The sequence below is a fragment of the Vicia villosa genome, linkage group LG4 (assembly GCF_029867415.1).
Source record: "Vicia villosa cultivar HV-30 ecotype Madison, WI linkage group LG4, Vvil1.0, whole genome shotgun sequence".
NCBI classification, from domain to species: Eukaryota; Viridiplantae; Streptophyta; class Magnoliopsida; order Fabales; family Fabaceae; genus Vicia; species Vicia villosa.
This window is the reverse complement of record NC_081183.1, coordinates 64,953,618-64,974,631: the sequence shown is the minus strand read 5'-3', so window position 1 is coordinate 64,974,631 and position 21,014 is coordinate 64,953,618. Positions and strand designations below refer to the sequence as shown.

The window sequence follows — 21,014 nt, the reverse complement described above, 5'->3', positions numbered from 1 at the left end:
AACTAGTTGCTTCTTAGCTTCAATTCTAAGCACTCAATGCTTATAAATAGCCTAGCATGCTTCAGTAACATGAAGAGAACGAATTCAGTAGCATTCATAAGCATATAGCACTCTTGTAACAACTTGTAATTTTCAAAGAAACTTGGAATTCGAATTTTAAGTTTCAGTCCATTTCAATACAAAATAAATATTCAAACACCTTCCTTGAACATCAATAAACGTATCCCAATCAATTGCAAGCCTTGAAGCTCACTAAATCGAGCTATACAGGTCATAATTTGTTCAAACCTAAATCAACTTGTATCTGGTTATTCACACATGCTTAGCAAGATGTAGACATATAATTAAGTTTGGTTTGAGGTGTAGATCATTTCTGGAAACTTAATTGGAGTTTGAACACGTATACACGAAACTACCATTTTAGGGTTCTTCATCTCAAAATTAGGGCTTTCTGAAATAGGCAAAATTAGAGGTCCTAAGTAGTACCATTAGGTTCGTATGGATCAGACGAGTTGAATGGTACCATCGCGCCAAATTTCTTTGCACGTTTACCCCTATTCGTTATTTTGCAGGTCTGAAGCTCATCAATTACAGCGCTCTTTCATAAAAGCACTGTAAAAGGCCCTAGCGAGAGGTTGAAGATGATGAGGTGTCCCCACCTCATTGGACAGCCAGCGCGCGTACGTTTTAAAATTTCCTCTAATTCTGTGCTTTGCAGGTGTACTGATCACCACGTGCCTCAATTTCTGGACCATCTGATCTCATTTAATGAATCATCCAACGCGCCAGATCAAACAATCCTTATCATGGACCCTCAATCCAACCATACATGATCAGTATCCTTTTTATTTTCTATTTTATTTTAATTTCTTTGTTAAATTAATTAAAAATAGTTTTAAAAATCCAAAAAATACACAAAAAATATTTTTAGACTTCTAAAATAATATATTATTTTCTGAAATAAAAATATTTTATTTTCCTTCAAAATTTCAATATTTTGCATAATTAATTAGTATATATTTATATATTTGCTTTTTAATTATTCTAACCAATCAAAAAATCATAAAAAAAAATTGTTCTTTATATAAAATATTGTTTATATATTATAAACTAATTTTGTACATATTTTGAATAATTTTATCTTTAAGTTTTAATTATTTGTATAATTATTTGCATAATTATGTTTTAATTAACTTAAATCAAATTCAAATCAATTCCAAAAATTCAAAAAAATTAGTTTTGTTTTAAAATTAATTGACAAATATTTTGTACATATTTTAAACTTAATTTCTAGGTTTAAATCTATTTTCATCCTTTTTCTTCATTTTAATTTAATTAATCATGCATTAATTATAATTAAAATAAATCATAAAAAATCCAAAAAACATGCCTTTTATTTTTCTTGCAATTTAAATTCCTAGATAAATGTATAGGATGTCAAATTCATGTAAATAGGCTAGTTTACATTTCCTGCACAATCGATGTAATAGCGTAGATTTACTTTCCGCACTTTACATTTCCGCATTTTAATTTCCAGCAAATATAAACTGCGTGTATGTCAAAGATAAAATTGAACCGTTAGATCACTAACTTCAAAGATAAAATATCTGAATACAATCACAATCACACTTGCACCTCTTAAGGTAATCCCTTCTCATTCTTTTCAAAATCAAAGTCAAAATTCTACTGTTTTGAGTACAAAATCGAACCTTGCGTTTATATCCGGTGAAAGGATAGATTTTTAAAGGAAATAGGATAAAGACCTTACAACTCAGGGTAGACCTCCTAGTTTGCTTGCTCAAATCAAAACAAACAAAATTCTCATACACTGTTGTTTTTCAAAACAAAACTTTCAAAAAAGACAATACTTTGTATACATCCAAACACGGATTATTACAAAGTTAACGTTCTTTTCAAAAACATCTTTCGAAAGATAAACAAGCATTTTGTATACATCCACACACGGATCATTACAAAATTCAATTTACAAAGGTATTTGAAACCACATATGAGCAATTTCAGAGCAATTGAAAAGTGATCGAAAAACAAGTGAGCTAAGCAAACTTAAGAGCCCATGGATAACCATGGATACAAAGGGTGCTAACACCTTCCCTTTGTATAACCTACCCCCTTACCCAGAATTTCTTAAAGGTCTTTTTTCTGTTTCTTTTATAAACCTTTCCTTAATTGGATAAAATAAAAGGTCGGTGGCGACTTTGTGAATTTAAAAAATGCGAAAGCATTAAGCGATAAAAAAAGAGTCAGTTCACGTATCTCTACAGAACAGAGGTATGGCCCGGGATTAAAAAACGGAGGTCCACAGAACTGGCGACTCTGCTGGGGAAATATACTTTCAAAAACAAAATGTTTTCAAAAGGGGTTACCTTAAGAGAATAGATCACTTCGATGTTTTCAATTGTTTGACTTGATTGCTCTATTTTTCAAAGGTTTGTTTGGGTATTTTGCTTGTGTGAAAGATTCTAACCCGAATCTCGAGATACCTTAAGTATATGACAATAGACCAAGGAAACTGTACGGCATGTACCGATACGGTTGATCTGGTAGTCATCGTTAGTGTGATACTTTGGTTTATACTGATGTCCCTTGAAAACGATCAAGGAGTATATTAGGCTTCCGAAATGTCATTAAACACTAATTTGTCTTAGAACCTTTTTAGTTGAACTTGACTTGTGGCCTATTAAGTGGCTAGCTTTGAAATTGATCGAAGTTAGTTATCCTCGAGGAATATTTTGATCGGCCGCTCGAGCGCCGTATTGAGATGTTACTTCCAAGGATCATAGAACCCGAATACTATTCTAGGACAGGTTTTAACCAACTCAACTTCAGTGGGGAGGGTATCACCTATCAGCTCCATGCAAGCCTTTAAACCTAAGGCTATTGTTTGATTTGTCTTTGTGTGCCACATGTTTGCATCATAAGCATATCATTTTTGCACCGAACACTTCAAGGATCAAAGAGTTTACCTTTGTTTTTGCAGGTAATGGCTCCCGCCACCAAAGATTACATCCGAATCAACATCTCAACGGTGCCATCTGAACTAAAAGACTTAGTGTCAGAATTCCCCATGAATGTTCAATTCACTGAAAGGCATGGTCACCTACTCCATTTGGTTACCTCAAAATTTGAAGAAGACATGATACGGGTCCTGTTCCAGTTCTTTGACCCTGAACATCATTGCTTTACCTTTCCTGATTACCAGTTGGTACCCACTTTGGAAGAATTCTCTGAACTAATTGGATTGCCTGTTCGAGATCAATTACCTTTCACTGGTTTAGAAAGGATTCCAAAACCTGAAGTCATTGCTGCTGCTTTACATCTGCGGAAATCAGAAATCGAGTCCAATTGGGAAACAAAGAGTGGAGTTAAGGGTTTGCTTGCCAAGTTCTTGTTGGAAAAGGCTCGACTACTGCTAGAAAACAAAAGTTATCCAGCTTTTGAGGAAGTTATGGCACTTTTGATCTATGGGTTGGTTTTATTCCCTAATCCCGACCAGTTCATAAGTGTACACATCATCAACCTTTTCCTAATCCGTAACCCGGTACCAACATTGCTGGGAGACATTCTACATTCTCTACACACTCGTACCATGAAGAAACGAGGAACTCTCATGTGCTGTATACCACTACTGGCTAGGTGGTTTACATTTCATCTTCCCCGATCAGTGTTGAGAAATGAACAAAGAATGCAATGGTCTCGCAGGATTATGTCTTTGTCTCATTCAGATATCCGGTGGAACAACTTCTTTCAAAGAGACATTACTATCATTGATCATTGTGGAGAGTACCCTAATGTGCCACTCCTTGGCATCAAAGGAGGCATCACTTACAATCCCTCTTTAGCTCTACGCCAATTCGGATATGCAAGGAGCAACGGTCCTCATGACATGATTATCCATGGCATTGTGTTTGATTACGAGAATGATTCTCATAGACACCGACGAAGGTTCATACATGCATGGGGCAGTGTCTATAGAATAGAAAGCAAAACTCTGGGGCAATGGAATTCTATCCCTATGGAACCTTACCTCAGATGGGTCCGCACTCATGCTCAGAAACTCCTTATGCCATATCCTGCTGTTCTACCTGTGACTATTGAATCAGAGGTCGAAGGATATGAACCTCAAGTTATTCTACACCCGGACATGCCCACTGACCTAGAAGAGTTGCAAAAATCTTGGGTTCAACTCAAAGAGGAAAGAGACACCTTCAAATCATACTGTCAAGACTATGAGAGAAGGATATTGGAGCTCACCGGACAGCTTCAAGAAGAACAGCAGATCAACACATTCCTGGGGGCAAAGAGAAAGCGTCCACGGGAGACCTGAAGGATCATTTATTTTATTTCTGTCTTGTAAGCCCAAATGAGGCAAAGAAAAAAAGAAGCAAAAAAAAAGAAATAAATTGATTAACTAACGTTTGTTTCTTCTTTAACAAATCTAAACTCTAAGATCCTTGAAACATTGCACACACATTTCACTTCATGCATTGCACATACATTTCATACATTGCATACACATGGCATCCAGTCATACACATTGCATAACAGGTTCACATGACGGATTTCTCATCTCCTCGCTGTTTATTTCAGTCAGAAGAGATGGAATCCGAGACAAGCATCAAGAACCTCGAAGCACAGAATGCCCAAGTTCAAGTGGCAATTCTGGAACTGGCAAAGGGGCAACAAGAACTGAAAGCCCTGATAATCAAGAAGAAAAAGAAGCCCAAATGATCTGTAGGCGTGAGTCACCTGAAAAGGAAGATCAAAATCCCAGTCAAAAAGTTCAAAAAGCCACCGATCCCTGAAACAGTCGGTGATGATGAACAAGAAGACAATCAAAGCAACCAGGGTTCTGCTAAACCCTCTCTCTCTTCAAATGAAGAAAATGATCATTCTGGGGACGAACCGGATGATGAAAAATACCAACAGCTGGAAGACCGTATGAAAGCTATGGAGATACAAAAAATACCTGGCTTAGATTTCAATGATCTGGGGCTCATCTCGGATGTTGTTATCCCTCCAAAATTCAAAGTTCCTGTCTTTGCAAAATATGATGGAGTTTCTTGCCCGAAACTACATCTGAGATCCTATGTAAGGAAGATACAACCTCATACAACGGATAACAAATTGTGGATTCACTTCTTCCAAGAAAGTCTGTCGGGTACACAACTCGAGTGGTACTATCAGCTGGAAAATACCAAGGTTCATACTTGGGAAGAATTAGCTGCTGCTTTTTACAAACAGTACCAATACAATGCTGATCTTGCACCAACCCGTACTCAACTAAGGGGCATGTCTATGGGACCAAAAGAAAGTTTCAAAGGATATGCACAAAAGTGGAGAGATATGGCTGGAAGGGTTCAACCACCCTTATCTGATCGCGAACTAGTTGACATGTTCATGGGCACTTTAACTGGCCCTTTCTATAGCCATTTGCTGGGAAGCTCATCATCAGGTTTCACTGACCTGATACTGACCGGAGAACGTGTTGAAAGTGGCATTCAAAATGGAAAAATTCAAATAGGTTCCACCTCTGGTACTACAAAAAGGCCCATCAACGGGAGGAATGAGGTCAATGCAACACAAATTCAGAAAAGTCGCAAAAGTGAGCAGCATCAATCTGTAGGGGCAGTTCTGATCTCCGCATCTGCACCTCAAAAAGATCAACAGCCAAAATATACGCATCGACCAGATGCACCAAGAAGAAATTTCACCAGAATCAACATGCCAATCTCTCAGGCATTGCAGCACTTGCTAAAAGCAGATCTGATCACATTAAAAGGTCCTCCAAAGAATGTCAACACTTCCTCTCCGAATTATCGCCCTGATGCGACATGTGCCTATCACTCAAACTTTCCAGGACATGACGCAGATCACTGCTGGGCCCTGAAAAATAAAATACAAGATATGATAGATGCTGGGGAAATTGAGTTCGATCCTCCAGAAACTCCAAATGTCATCACAGCACCTATGCCAAAGCATGACAAAACTTTCAACGCTATCCTGGACACTGTTTACATCTATGATGTGAACGAATTATCAACTCCACTCTGCGAAGTCAAAGGAAAGCTAATCCGAGCTGGTTACTTTCTAGGGTGTGACCCCGACTGCTTTTACTGCTCCTGCCTGCCCAATGGTTGTGAAAATCTAAGGATAGGAATTCAAAAATGGATGGATCGCCGTATCATTATGTTTGAGAGGCTCCCTTCTATGGACGTGCTGTGCGAAGTCTTTGCAAACGGGATGAGAATAGAGGATGCCTCAGTGATCTCCAGCTTACCATTCAAAATCTCTGCCAAGGCTCCATTCAAAATTTCTGCTACACTCAAAGTGGCATCAGTAGTCATTGCTAGTCCAACTCCATTTCCATACTCCTCAGACAAAGCTGTCCCATGGGGATATGACACTAATGTTTATATCCATGGAGTTAAACAGAATACCTCGACTGAAGAGACCGCAAAGTTAACTACTCCAACTGTGGGTAATATTGTGGGTACCAGCAAGATCACGAGAAGTGGAAGAATCTTTTCACCAGAAATTTCTCCAAATGTTGCTGCTGGTCCAGTCCGAGTCCCAGTTCCTAATCAAAATGTCAGCGCTCGAGGCAAAGAGCCACAAGTTGAACAAATTCAAACCCCGGTGGAAATCACTGCTGAGGATCCATCAAAGCAAGAAATGGAGGAAATATTGAAAATCATCTGCAAAAGTGATTACAATATTGTTGAGCAACTGGGGCACACTGCTTCAAAAATCTCAATGCTATCTCTGCTAAAATATTCAGAAGCTCATGCCAAAGCTCTGATGAAGTTCCTGAAAGCTGCGCATGTGCCTCAAGAGATCTCAGTCGACCAATTTGAGAATTGTGTTGCCAATCTAACCGTGAGCAATGGTCTCGGTTTCTCCGATGTGGATCTAACCCCTGCTGGGAAAAATCACAACAAAGCCTTACATATCTCCATTGAATGTAATGGCACCACTCTATCTCATGTACTAGTAGATAACGGTTCTTCTTTGAACGTGTTACCGAAAACAGTACTAGAAAAGCTTGACTTCGAAGGAATTGTGTTACAACCAAGCGATGTTGTGGTAAGAGCCTTTGACGGGTCAACCAGAACGGTATACGGAAAAGTGAATCTCCCAATCAGAGTGGGTTCTCAAATCTTCGATTCTATCTTTTACGTAATGGAAATTCACCCAGCCTACTCCTGTTTACTTGGACGCCCTTGGATACATGGGGCAAACGCTGTAACTTCTACCCTGCATCAGAAGTTAAAATATCCAGTAAAAGGAAAGATTGTCACAGTCTATGGCGAAGAGGAATATGTGGTTAGTCACCTAAGCAATTCCAAATATGTTGAGTTGGAGGACGAATTCATCAAAACTCCATGCCAATCATTTGAGGTGGTCTCCCCAGATGTCTCTACCACCAAGCATATTCCTGCTACTCCAACTACAACTATGGCTTCTCTCAAAGATGCCAAAGCCATGATTGAACAGGGTGATTGCACAGTATGGGGACAACTTCCCGATATACCCTACAAGTCTGACAAGCTAGGTCTGGGCTATGATAGTGAAAATCAAAAGAATGATCAAGGTCCTCGTTCTGGAGGATTAATGTCACACTTCGTCAGCCAAGAAGTAAACGCTATTGAAGATGAAGGAGTGTTCTTGAACCATATCATTCAGCCATATCCAGATGAGATTCCACCCATTTCCATGGGAATGTGGGATGCTGTTGAAGAACCAAACGGCGGGTATAATTATCGGTATGCCGCACCTCAGAATTCCTATATTGCTATGGAAGACATTAGCCCGACTGGATGGGGTGATCAAATTGGAAATGACGAAAGTTTCACAAGTCCCGTCACTGAGCAATATCAAAATCCACCCAAAGAAGTATGGGACACGCTAGGAGAACCCAGCGGCAAATATGACTATATGGTGAAATACTCCGCTCCTCCAAGCTCACAAATTGCTATGAAGGACATTGTCCCAACTGGATGGGATGAACATTACGATGACAATTTCGCTTTCGAAGAAGCCAGGGAAATACCAAATAACGAGGGTTGCTTTCTGTCAGCATACACTCCTCATCAGGATGCACAAGTCTCTATTCAAAATATCATCCCGACTTCATGGGACGGCCTTATCGAGCATCTCGCTCAGCCAACAGAGATATCTCAGCCTGGGCTCTCGTATCCAGCAGAGTATATCCCTTATCCCGAAGGATCACCGGCTCATTTTCCCACTAATGAAATCAATGCTGTGGAAGATGAAAAAGACAACTGCAACTGGAACAGCTGGGTACCCCCTGCTCACAACAATGGATTGAACAACTGGAAAGGTGAGGATGTGATCTCCTTTGACCAGGAGTAAATGCCATTTCCTGTTCTCTTTGTGTATATTGTGCAAAGATAAAAATGGTTCCTGAACAATCGAACCATGAGCTTGAAAAGCCGTGTGCCTTAGCACACTGGTCCTTCTATAAGGGCTTATCATATCATGATCATGTGCATTCAATAAAATCATGGGACGCTTGCATATTTAAATTTTGTGATCCTTTTTCCTTCTTTCTTCGCTTTCAAATAGCTATGTTTTTTCTTCACACATACTCACATAATTAACATGCAGATTCACATACACTCTGGACCCAGTCAACAACGATTCTGCTATTGCCCGTCATGACTTTGAAAATCCGATCTACCAAACTGAGGACGAAAGTGAGGAAGATTGTGAAGTGCCAAGAGAACTTGCAAGGCTGCTAGAACAAGAAAACAAGGCCATACGGCCTCACGAGGAGCCAATGGAGGTCGTCAACTTGGGCAGCGAAGAAAAGAAAGAAGTCAAAATAGGGGCTGATTTAGAACACAGCGTCAAGCAAAGACTGATTCAAATGCTGCGAGACTACGTCGAGATATTCGCCTGGTCCTATGAGGATATGCCAGGCTTTGACACGGACATCGTAGTTCATCGCCTGCCAATCAAAGAAGGTAGCACTCCAGTCAAACAGAAACTATGAAGGAGTAGGCCTGATATGTCAAAAAAGATCAAAGACGAGGTTGAAAAACAGTTCAATGCCGGATTCCTAAAAGTTGTTATCCTCCTTGGATAGCTAACATCGTGCCTGTACCTAAAAAAGACGGGAAAGTCAGAATGTGCGTGGACTACAGAGATCTGAACCGGGCAAGTCCCAAAGATGATTTCCCTTTACCACACATCGATGTACTGGTTGACAATACCGCACAATGCAAGGTATTCTCCTTTATGGACGGATTCTCAGGGTACAATCAAATCAAGATGGCACCCGAAGACATGGAAAAAACAACCTTCACAACACCCTGGGGAACCTTTTGTTACAAAGTAATGCCCTTTGGTCTGAAAAACGCAGGAGCAACCTATCAACGTGCAATGGTAGCACTATTTCATGATATGATTCATCAAGAAATAGAGGTGTATGTCGATGACATGATTGCAAAATCCAACACCGAGGAAGAACATTTGGGTCATTTACACAAATTGTTTGACAGACTCAAGAAATACAAGTTGCGACTGAACCCAAATTAGTGTACCTTTGGAGTAAGATCCGGCAAACTCTTAGGTTTCATCGTCAGCAGCAAAGGTATTGAGGTTGATCCGGCCAAGGTTAAAGCCATTCAAGAAATGCCTATACCTCGTACTGAGAAACAAGTCAGAGGATTCTTGGGACGTCTAAATTACATCGCCCGATTTATTGCCCACATGACTACTACTTGTGTGCCGATCTTCAAACTGTTGAAGAAAGATCAAGTGGAAAGGTGGAATGACAAATGCCAGTTAGCCTTTGACAAAATCAAAGAATATCTCCAAAAACCTCCAATCTTGTTGCCACCTGTGGAAGGCAGACCTCTGATAATGTACCTAACTGTGTTAGAAGACTCAATGGGGTGTGTACTAGGACAACATGACGAATCCGGCCGAAAGGAGCACGCAATCTACTATCTTAGCAAAAAGTTTACCGATTGTGAAACAAGATACTCACTACTCGAAAAAACTTGTTGTGCCTTAGCTTGGGCAGCTCGCCGGCTAAGACAGTACATGCTAAATCACACCACTTTCCTAATCTCCAAGATGGATCCCATCAAATACGTGTTCGAAAAACCTGCTCTCTCTGGAAGAATAGCGAGATGGCAAATGATCTTAACAGAATATGACATTCAATACACTTCACAAAAAGCAATCAAAGGAAGTGTGGTAGCTGATCATCTGGCTCATCAAGCAGTGGATGATTATCAAGCATTGAACTTTGACTTCCCAGACGAAGACATTATGCTAGTCAATGACTACAAACAACCAGAACCAGAAGAAGGACCCGAGCCAGGATCCCGGTGGACTATGGTTTTTGACGGAGCTTCTAATGCACTTGGCAATGGCATCGGAGCTGTGATCATTTCCCCCGCAGGAGGTCATACACCATTCACTGCCAGGTTATGCTTCAATTGCACTAACAATATAGCCGAATACGAAGCATGTATTCTGGGTCTTAAAGCTGCAATCGCTCTAAGAATCAAATTCCTGGAAGTCTACGGAGACTCGGCCTTGGTAATCTACCAAGTCAAAGGGGAATGGGACACAAAGCACCCAAATCTAATTCCTTACAAAGAATATGTGCTGAGTTTGATTCCTTATTTCGAAGAAATCACTTTCGAACACATCCCACGCGAGGAAAATCAACTAGCTGATGCTTTAGCTACCATGTCATCCATGTTCAAAGTCAGGTGGGACGACGAGGCGCCTATGATCACCATTTACAGGCAAGATGAACCATCCTATTGCAATGAGATCAATACCGAAGGAACCGAGGAAAAACCATGGTTCCATGAAGTAAAAAGATATCTCGAAGCTCAGGAGTACCCTGAAGGGGCATCCATTAACGACAGAAAGTTTCTAAGGAGATTTGCTGCCAAATTCTTCCTAAGCAATGGAACCCTATACAAACGCAACCATGACTCGACTTTACTTCGCTGTGTAAACAAGAAGGAAGCAGAACAGATCATGGAAGAAATACACAATGGTGCCTTCGGTACTCATTCCAGTGGACATACAATGGCTAAAAAGATCCTGAGAGCAGGTTATTACTGGTCTACCATGGAAACAGACTGCGATCATCACTCCCGAACATGTCACAAATGCCAGATATACGCTGACAAAGTACATGTACCTCCAGTTCCATTAAGCGTCCTGACGGCTCCTTGGCCTTTTGCAATGTGGGGTATTGATATGATTGGAGAAATCAAACCTACTGCCTCCAACGGACATCGCTTTATCCTGGTCGCTATTGACTACTTCACAAAGTGGGTAGAAGCAGCTTCATCTGCTTCTGTCACCAAAAATGTGGTGGCCCGGTTCATCAAATACAATCTCATTTGTTGGTACGGCATCCCTGAGCGGATTATCACGGACAATGGCACAAATCTAAACAACAGAATGATTATTGAACTTTGCACACAGTTCAAGATCAAACATCATAATTCTTCTCCATATCGACCAAAGATGAACGGCGCGGTGGAAGCTGCCAACAAGAACATCAAGAAAATCATACAAAAAATGACAGTAACCTACAAAGACTGGCATGAGATGTTGCCTTTTGCTCTTCATGGTTATCGCACATCTGCGCGTACTTCAACAGGGGCAACTCCATTCTCCTTAGTCTATGGTATGGAGGCGGTTCTTCCAATTGAAATTCAGATTCCTTCCCTAAGGATTATGAAAGAAGCCAATCTAGACGAAGACGATTGGATTCAAACACGGTTGGACCAAATAAACTTGATTGATGAGAAAAGGCTCGCAGCTATTTGTCATGGTCAGCTATACCAAAAGCGTATGATCAAAACCTTCAACAAAAAAGTCAAAAGTCAAGTATACCAAACTGGTGGCTTGGTTGTCAAACGCATCATCTTACCACAAGGTGATCCCAGAGGCAAATGGACTCCCACCTACGAGGGACCATTCCTAATCAAGAAAATATTCTCCGGCGGCGCCATGTTGCTTACCACCATGGATGGCGAGGATTTCCCACACCCTATGAATGCAGACATAGTCAAAAAATACTTCTCTTAAAAAGAAAAAAACAGCTCGCTAAGTTGAAAACCTGAAAGGGCAACTTAGGCAAAAATGAGCGTCTCGGTGGATTGAAAACCCGAAAGGGCGGTCCAGGCAAAAATTAGAGACTAAACAAATACTATCCCGGTAGGCTGAAAACCTGAAAGGGCAGCCTAGGCAAAAGTTAGGGAATGAAGCATACAACTGTGTTCCGTTCAGCTGCCTACTCACCATCAAGATTCAACACCTCAAAGACACCGATCAGTCCAATCACTTTCTTCCAACAAGTGAGGGATGAGATGCTCGAAGACAGATTGGCAATAGCAGAGTTGAAACTTGACTGGATCGTTTTCACATAGCTATTTATCTTCATAAATATTTTCCAAAACTTTCTGACAATTTCCTACTTCTAGGATTGTTGTCTCCCTGTGCTAACCAGCCTATCATGGCTCTTTTTCAAAAATCAATGTAGCTTAGGCTCAAAAATCACTATTTTCACTTTTTCTGTTTTAAATACGTAAGCGTCCCAATGATAATTTTGAATGAACATGTGCATTTGAATATGATTGATGTTTACCAGGAAAAACAGGAATAGCATTCAGGAAATGTCCTAATTATCTGGACATCATCCCATCAGAAGAAAATCCCCAAGAGAAACGCATTTCTCAGCAAATTCCTCAAAAAGATTTTCTCTTCAAAAAGAAGTCTTATCCCCCAGCAGGGTTGTTCCAGATTACTATCTTCAGAAGGTGTGATCCCCGCACCCGGACTTGGTCAGATAGTGCATCGGAGGATTATGCATCTTCCTCATTCCCATTTGAAAGGGCATCAGAACTTCCAGCTACCTTTCATTCTCAAGAGATATTCAAAGATCCTTCAACAGAATACCAGGGTTCTCAAAGAATTTCCCCAGCCAAGGGTACTCAAACAAGACAAAAGATCATCAACGATCACAATATAGTCATATCCAGATGACTGGCGGAAATTTATTTTCCCAAATAGAAGCTCGACATCTCACATTCATACATCACATATTCACATTCATACATCACATATTCATATTCATACATCATATTCATACATCATGCATCATGCGCATATTCATGCGCATATTCATACACAACATCACATGCATATTTCTCCGGGAATATCTCACATTTACATGCATCATAAACATTGCATATCACTAACTTGATTTTTCAGGTAGACGGATATCTTCAACAAAGATGTTCTCAATCACATGCAGTGTTCACCTGAATTCCATGAACGGTTCTCTCAGATATAATCAATCCGAAGATTCATTCTGATCACCTATCAACTCAAAAACAGGCATCACAGATCTAAAGCGATACCTCAGACGGTTCCAGAACGATCTAATATTGCAGATCTAAAGCGATACCTCAGACGGTTCCAAAACGATCTAGCATCAAAGACCTAAAGCGATACCTCAGACGGTTCCAGAACGATCTAACATTGCAGATCTAAAGCGATACCTCAGACGGTTCCAAAACGATCTAACATTGCAGATCTAAAGCGATACCTCAGACGGTTCCAAAACGATCTAACATTGCAGATCTAAAGTTGATACCTCAGACGGTTCCAGAACGATCTAACATTGCAGATCTAAAGTTGATACCTCAGACGGTTCCAAAACGATCTAACATTGCAGATCTAAAGCGATACCTCAGACGGTTCCAAAACGATCTAACATTGCAGATCTAAAGCGATACCTCAGACGGTTCCAAAACGATCTAGCATTGCAGATCTAAAGCGATACCTCAGACGGTTCAAGAACGATCTAACATCAAAGATCTAAAGCTGATACCTCAGACGGTTCCACAATGATCAACTTTCAAAATCTAAAGCAGAAAAAAACTTTGGACAAGTTCCGTAGCAATCATCTTCCAAGACTTAAAGCGGTAACCTTGGACGGTTCCGAAACAGTCAACACAAAGACTTTCAAATCCTTCATCAAGATATAATCAATGGATTCATTCTGATGAACAAACCATCAACCCATTTACCAGGTGGCATCTAAAAGCCCATCTCAGGTAATGTTTCAATCTGCCAACAACATTTCACAGACGACATTCAAATGCAACTTCCAACATCTCTTCTGATCAAGGTAAGTGCAAATTTTCAGGGCATCTAAATATTCAATCATCTTCTACCTTCAGATTTCAGACAATCTCTTCAAGTTTAAGAAGATTGAATCGGGGCAACTGTTATACCCCAAAATTTGCCCGCATCTTTTTTCAAGAAAACTCCAATCTGAAAATTAAGAGTCTCATATAATTATGGATTATTTCAACAAATATCCTAACATATGAAACATTTAGTTTTTAGAATTTTTTCTTATACAGTAATTTGGCCTGCAGTTGAATTTATTCTTACGCAAACGCCAAATACTGTTTATTACTTCACACATGCTATTTATTTATTTACAGATAAATAGTACTGACACAATTGGTACAGAGTTAAATCTTTTTGCAGGCGCAGAATCAGGAAACTCAGACTGTACTGGTAACAGTAAATATTAGTTATTTATTATGTCTGTGTTTTTTTAACAAGTCATGTAAATAAACTTTCATTTTTCACATAAAACAAAAACAAAAAAAACAACAAAAAAGAAAATTAACTTTGACTGTTGATTTTTCACTCTAACTGCTACGTCAATACCTGAACAGTCAGTCGACAGCCAAACTGCTGGCAGTACAATTCTCAGTGTTTTGTACCATCAATCAAATCAATCTTTCACAATTCAAAATTCCAAGATCTTTGTGCTAGAAGTCTTCTGAATATCACGCGATTAGCAGAAACTCAGCACTGCACAAAAATCAGGTACGCTTAACTGTCTCCTACACAAACAGTCCCTAATCAGGGTTTTTCTTGTTTTTACAGGAGCAACAAGTTTTTGAGACCTCAAATGGATTTCATGCACATCCATATATCTCAAAGTACCATCATACAAATTTTAAAACTTCAATTCACTCAGACCCACCGTCAGCAGCTCAAACAGTCAACAGACGACCCGTTTGACCAAAAAAGTCAACAGACAGTCAAAAATGAAATTTTTTGTAAAAGTCCATATTTTGTCAAAGGATTCATCATTTGATCATTGGATGATCATAATTCATCAAGGAAAGATAAAAAATCAACAAAACCCTAAGATTCAAAATTAGGGTTTTTGCCTGAAAAGTCAACTCAACTTTGACTGATCATAACTCTCTCATCCTTCATCCAAAAAATTCAAACCAAAGCTTATTTTGAAGGAAATTCAATTATCTTTCAAATGCCATTGATCCCATGGTCATTGGATTCACCATTTGAAAAATATGACCAAAGACATTACAGGTCATTTTCAAAGTCAACAAAAAGACACTTTTTTCAAAAGGACACACAAGGAGCATCAAAAATCATTTTGACATGAGACCAAAGACATTGGTTAGAGGACTCTTTGAGGTTTCCAAAAAGTGCAAGAACTCCTTCATATGACAAAAATTGAGGGATTTACACCTTGTTGAAGTTGGCTAAATTTTGGGAAAATGCATGAAATCAACATTGCTCAAAAATGTATTTTTTCCAAATGGGGCCAAGTTTTCAGCATTCAAACATCATTTCCATGATATTATGGGCCTCCCACGACCAAGACAAGGCCCACACCTTTTTTATCCATTTTTGGCATAATTTTATCTTATTTTAAGATTAAATTAAAAGGAAAATGGATGGATAATGGGTAGCTTGATTTCCAAGCATGACTCACCCAAGGAATCTTCATCTTTCTGCAGAGAATTGAAGAGCAAGGCAGGTGCATTGAAGACAAGAAGACTTGGTCAATAATTCAAAGCTTTTTTAATATAAAAAATGCAAGAATTCCACAAAGGCAACTAGTTGCTTCTTAGCTTCAATTCTAAGCACTCAATGCTTATAAATAGCCTAGCATGCTTCAGTAACATGAAGAGAATGAATTCAGTAGCATTCATAAGCATATAGCACTCTTGTAACAACTTGTAATTTTCAAAGAAACTTGGAATTCGAATTTTAAGTTTCAGTCCATTTCAATACAAAATAAATATTCAAACACCTTCCTTGAACATCAATAAACGTATCTCAATCAATTGCAAGCCTTGAAGCTCACTAAATCGAGCTATACAGGTCATAATTTGTTCAAACCTAAATCAACTTGTATCTGGTTATTCACACATGCTTAGCAAGATGTAGACATATAATTAAGTTTGGTTTGAGGTGTAGATCATTTCTGGAAACTTAATTGGAGTTTGAACACGTATACACGAAACTACCATTTTAGGGTTCTTCATCTCAAAATTAGGGCTTTCTGAAATAGGCAAAATTAGAGGTCCTAAGTAGTACCATTACGTTCGTATGGATCAGACGAGTTGAATGGTACCATCGCGCCAAATTTCTTTGCACGTTTACCCCTATTCGTTATTTTGCAGGTCTGAAGCTCATCAATTACAGCGCTCTTTCATAAAAGCGCTGTAAAAGGCCCTAGCGAGAGGTTGAAGATGATGAGGTGTCCCCACCTCATTGGACAGCCAGCGCGCGTACTTTTTAAAATTTCCTCTAATTCTGTGCTTTGCAGGTGTACTGATCACCACGTGCCTCAATTTCTGGACCATCTGATCTCATTTAATGAATCATCCAACGCGCCAGATCAAACAATCCTTATCATGGACCCTCAATCCAACCATACATGATCAGTATCCTTTTTATTTTCTATTTTATTTTAATTTCTTTGTTAAATTAATTAAAAATAGTTTTAAAAATCCAAAAAATACACAAAAAATATTTTTAGACTTCTAAAATAATATATTATTTTCTGAAATAAAAATATTTTATTTTCCTTCAAAATTTCAATATTTTGCATAATTAATTAGTATATATTTATATATTTGCTTTTTAATTATTCTAACCAATCAAAAAATCATAAAAAAAAATTGTTCTTTATATAAAATATTGTTTATATATTATAAACTAATTTTGTACATATTTTGAATAATTTTATCTTTAAGTTTTAATTATTTGTATAATTATTTGCATAATTATGTTTTAATTAACTTAAATCAAATTCAAATCAATTCCAAAAATTCAAAAAAATTAGTTTTGTTTTAAAATTAATTGACAAATATTTTGTACATATTTTAAACTTAATTTCTAGGTTTAAATCTATTTTCATCCTTTTTCTTCGTTTTAATTTAATTAATCATGCATTAATTATAATTAAAATAAATCATAAAAAATCCAAAAAACATGCCTTTTATTTTTCTTGCAATTTAAATTCCTAGATAAATGTATAGGATGTCAAATTCATGTAAATAGGCTAGTTTACATTTCCTGCACAATCGATGTAATAGCGTAGATTTACTTTCCGCACTTTACATTTCCGCATTTTAATTTCCAGCAAATATAAACTGCGTGTATGTCAAAGATAAAATTGAACCGTTAGATCACTAACTTCAAAGATAAAATATCTGAATACAATCACAATCACACTTGCACCTCTTAAGGTAATCCCTTCTCATTCTTTTCAAAATCAAAGTCAAAATTCTACTGTTTTGAGTACAAAATCGAACCTTGCGTTTATATCCGGTGAAAGGATAGATTTTTAAAGGAAATAGGATAAAGACCTTACAACTCAGGGTAGACCTCCTAGTTTGCTTGCTCAAATCAAAACAAACAAAATTCTCATACACTGTTGTTTTTCAAAACAAAACTTTCAAAAAAGACAATACTTTGTATACATCCAAACACGGATTATTACAAAGTTAACGTTCTTTTCAAAAACATCTTTCGAAAGATAAACAAGCATTTTGTATACATCCACACACGAATCATTACAAAATTCAATTTACAAAGGTATTTGCAACCACATATGAGCAATTTCAGAGCAATTGAAAAGTGATCGAAAAACAAGTGAGCTAAGCAAACTTAAGAGCCCATGGATAACCATGGATACAAAGGGTGCTAACACCTTCCCTTTGTATAACCTACCCCCTTACCCAGAATTTCTTAAAGGTCTTTTTTCTGTTTCTTTTATAAACCTTTCCTTAATTGGATAAAATAAAAGGTCGGTGGCGACTCTGTGAATTCAAAAAATGCGAAAGCATTAAGCGATAAAAAAAGAGTCAGTTCACGTATCTCTACAGAACAGAGGTATGGCCCGGGATTAAAAAACGGAGGTCCACAGTAACTCACTGTTACACCGTAGAGACTAGGGCAATTCTTTCTTTCTTTCTGAATGATTGTATGCCAAATACTCGTTCACAAGGAGGAGATTTAATACAACGAATTAACAAGATCGAACGTTTCATTAACGTCAAACGTCGAGCTTGCAATCTTCCCGAAGTAGCACCAATTCCGATTAATCAGGAATTGACCTTTACTGATCAAATAAATCAAATTACCCCGAAGTTAGAGATGGCTGCTCTTCGTCCTCTTAGAGACTATGCCGCTCCTTCATGCGCTGAACCGCACTCAAGTATCGCACCACCTGCGATTGAGGCGAACAATTTCGAACTGAAACCTTCGTTGGTACAAGCTGTTCAACAGAATCAATTCTCTGGAAGCCTTGCAGACGATCCCAACCTCCATTTATCTGTGTTCGTGCAATATGCCGACACTGTCAAAGCTAACAACGTTAGTTCCGAAGCTATTCGATTACGTCTTTTTCCTTTCTCCTTGAGAGATAGAGCTAGAGCGTGGCTTCAATCCCTGCCTTCTAATTCCATAACTACATGGGACGAATTGAAGAGAGTATTCTTAGCAAGATACTTTCCGCCTAGCAAAACTGCTATGCTAAGAGGTTAAATCAACGGATTTACCCAGAAAGATAACGAATCACTCTTCGAAGCTTGGGAACGTTACAAGGACATGCTTAGACTATGCCCTCATCATGGACTCGAACCATGGCTGATCATCCATACTTTCTATGGTGGTCTCCTATATAACACTAAAATGAATATAGATGCCGCTGCTGGCGGAGCATTAATGGACAAACCTCATGATGAAGCATACAACCTCATAGAGAACATGGCACAAAACCATTACCAATAGGGTGGAGAACGAGCCGCTCTAGAGAAAACCCAAACCAAAGGAGGAATGTACGAAATAAGTGGTATAGACCGCGTTAACGCTAAAGTAGACGATTTAACTCAAAAGATCGAAAACTTAACCATCACTCCTTCAGCCACTGCTGCTGCTGTAGCACCTAACTGCGAGATTTGTGGATTAACTGGACACGCAGTTGCCGAATGTCAACTCTTGACTAGAGTCCCATCTGATCAAGTAAACTATGCTCAAGGAAACCCTTATTCTAACACGTACAACCCTGGATGGAAAAACCATCCGAACTTTTCTTATAAAAACAACAACGCGTTGTACGCGCCTGGACAAGCACCTGTTGTGCCACCTGGTTATCAAAAAGCGCCTGTAGCTGCTCAAAACGCCTCTAGGAAGTCGAATCTTGAAATCATGATGGAGAACTTTATAGCTTCCTAATAACAAACCAATAAGGACTTCCTAAATCAAAACATCCACAATAGTGAGCAACTAAAACAACTGTCGAACAATGTAGATGCCTTAGCTACGCATAACAAAATGTTAGAAACTCAAATTTCACAAGTAGCTCAACAACAAGCACCTACTGCTACCCCTGCTGGCACGTTTCCTGCTCAACCACAACCTAATCCTAAAGGACATGCGAACGCGATAACACTACGAAGTGGAACGAACTATGATGGACCTATTGATCCTAGAACTCAAAATGCACCCATGTCCCAACAAGAGCCAAAGGAAACCCAAAAGACATCAACCGATGATCAAACTGCTAAGACTAATGAGAACAACAACGAAGTGGAACCTGAAAAAGAAAAACCCTACGTTCCACCACCACCTTATAAGCCACCAATTCCTTACCCTCAGAGATTAGCTAAATCAAAAACCGAAGCGCAATTTAAAAGATTTGTAGAACTTTTGAAACAATTAAACATAACCATACCGTTCACAGAAGCCATAACCGAAATGCCTTCGTACGCTAAATTCCTAAAAGAAATCCTATCAAACAAAAAGAAACTCGAGGATAACGAAACTGTAACGCTTACCGCTGGATGTAGCGCTATCATCCAAAATAACATGCCTCCCAAACTGAAAGATCCTGGTAGTTTCTCTATACCCTGCGTAATAGGAAAAACCATCATAGAGAAAGCCTTGTGCGACTTAGGAGCCAGTGTTAGTGTGGTGCCTCTTTCAACCTGTAAGAAGCTAAATCTAGGTGAGCTTAAGGCAACGAGAATGTCTCTTCAACTAGCTGACCGCTCAGTTAAATACCCTGTAGGAATGTTAGAAAATATCCCTGTTCGTGTAGGCCAATTCTACATCCCAACTGACTTCATCATAATGGATATCCAAGAAGATTCTTGTAACACCCCGAATTTAATTAAATTGGTTAATTAAATTATTGAAGGATTTAAACATTTGATTTAGTCAAATTTGAATTGTCGGTGTAATTTTAAGAAGCGTATTTGAATTTATTAAGTTAAAAGTCGGATTTTAGTCAGACGGTCGAAAAATAATATTAAGAATAATATTATTTACAAGTCGAAATTTATTATATTGTTGGAATATTAATAAAAGTGATATTTTGATTTAATTGGAATTATTTATTTTATTGGGCCTAAAATTGAAGGTGAAGAGAAAGTGTTAACTAAGCCCAATTGAAATAATAAAATTAGGGTTTTAGAGATGAGAAAGAGTAGTGTTGTCATTTTGGGAGAAAACAAGATTTGAAGAGAAAGAGGCAAGACTATGGAGAAGAAGAAGGGGCTTGAAGATTTTCATCCATGGTGTCAATTAAAGATGCAATTAGAGACCCATTGAGTGCTTCCATTGAATAAGGTAAG

The 21,014-nt window shown here is 38.6% G+C and overlaps 1 non-coding gene across 1 annotated transcript; it reads right to left on the bottom strand.

Moving 5' to 3' along the window:
• Window positions 1-18,909: 18,909 nt before the first annotated feature.
• Window positions 18,910-19,016, bottom strand: LOC131600793 (small nucleolar RNA R71). Its single transcript, XR_009283401.1, has one exon. It is a non-coding gene; the product is annotated as a small nucleolar RNA R71 (small nucleolar RNA).
• Window positions 19,017-21,014: the final 1,998 nt, after the last annotated feature.